Raw genomic sequence first — 1,813 nt, forward strand, 5'->3', positions numbered from 1 at the left:
TCACTTAAGTGACACAAAAAATTGGGATGGAGGGGACACTTGTCAAAATAGTTTTAGAAACTCAAGTGGGTGTTGGACACTTTTTTCTTCTATATTCAAACTAGTCGTTCCTAGAGAACAAGGATGAGTTTTTTTAAGCACTGGAAACTGTCAGCTTGATGATTAAAATAAGTTGCAAAAACCCTCGCTGGGGGAAAACCCTAGCAGTTTTCCATGAATTTCAAACTTTTATTGTCTATTCTGCATCTAAAACTAGGTCTAAGGTCTTAATTTCTCCCCCACCACTCCCGGGGGAAAAAAATTAAAAGTACAAAATAAAATATTCAAAATGTTTCAATGGCTATTTATTTATGTATTTATTTCCCAATGTGGGTTTAAAAAGCGACTTTGGATCCCCCAAAAAGTTGTGGTCGAGAGGATGAAGGAGCGCAGAAAAAAAGCAGCAGTTTTACCTAAAATGTGGTTTTTGGAGGCTGGGATTTCTAATGATTAGGTTTTTGTGGTTTATATAGACACGACTCTGGCTAAGGCGATCATTACGCTGATGAGAGTCAGAAGCACGTGGGTGTCTCCGACCAGCCTCAAACTCTGAGCCTTCAAAACAAATAAAACAATGTGCGGCGCCCGCAGAAGCCGGGAAATCCGCTTGAGGCTATTGCACCCCTAAGAAGGGGGCACCGGGCTGTTTCCCCTCCTCGAACTGTACTTCTAAGTTCCTGGCTGTCAATCTCCTTTAAACCTCGCAAAGCTTGAAAACGTGTCTGTAAGAATCATCCGTTGCCAACGTTTCAAAGATGCCTAACAGGGTAACTGACACTACACAGTAATAAGCGACGTTGTAAAAGAAATGAAAAGTTACAGTGCCTCCTCTTCGGAGTATTCAGGAAGATAGTTGAGTCATCACTCATCCTCACCCCCCTCCATCTTATTTAAACCAATTCACATACCCATTAATCGGCGTTTTTATTGCTCTGCGCAAACGCCTCTCTCACGTTGGTAGCGACCTGCCACGACCCTCCCTCCTGGTTTTTAAAACATCGCTTCCACGCGCCCAGCCGGCGCTTGGTGGGGGGGGTGGGGGGGGGTGGTCTGCGCCTTTGAAAGGGCCTGGAAGAGAGAGCGTGGGGGCCGCGGCAGAGGAGACCCGGTGCCTGTCCAGGACTCTGGAGCCTATTTCAAGAGCAAGATGAACATCAAGGGCTGTAGTTGCCTGCTTGGGGACCACTGAAGGGATGCCCTCTAAAAAGATGCTCCTTCGACTAAGGGGCTTCCAACCGTGGCAGCGGAGGCGGGGGCGGGGATGGCTAGGCTAGGCGAGCTCCCTCATGCGGGTAAGGATGGGGTTCAAGGGACACTGCTCCGTCTTTCCTCTTTGGGGCTTATTTTTACCTTCCCTTTCCCCATCGACAACTCCACGCCTCCCTCGTCCGACTTCTTCCCCAATTTTCTCTCCGCGTTCCCGCCTCTCCTCCCCAAACCCCGAGCCTAGCCGCCGCGCCCCTGCGTAACTCATTCTGCATTACCTGCTAGGACACCCCCCTGCCCAACCTACTCCTCGACCCCAAACTACTGGCTCCGAGCCCGGGCGCCAGCGGGATGAGAGAACCCACTTATCACTACGGACTTGATGCGCAGCGAGGAACGGTGCTGTCTCCGGCGCGTGCGATTTCTAATTATCTTTCCGGTCACAGGGGAGAGCTCTAACCCTGGGCACCGCCGCGCCGCCTGCGCGCACGAGGGTCGGGTCTTCCCCAGCCGCACGCAGCGGACCAGCAAAGGGAAGCCAGGCTTACCCTTCAGAAAGACAGAAGAG

Source organism: Bison bison, unplaced genomic scaffold (genome assembly GCF_000754665.1).
Source record: "Bison bison bison isolate TAMUID 2011002044 unplaced genomic scaffold, Bison_UMD1.0 scf7180017864487, whole genome shotgun sequence".
Lineage (NCBI taxonomy): Eukaryota > Metazoa > Chordata > Mammalia > Artiodactyla > Bovidae > Bison > Bison bison.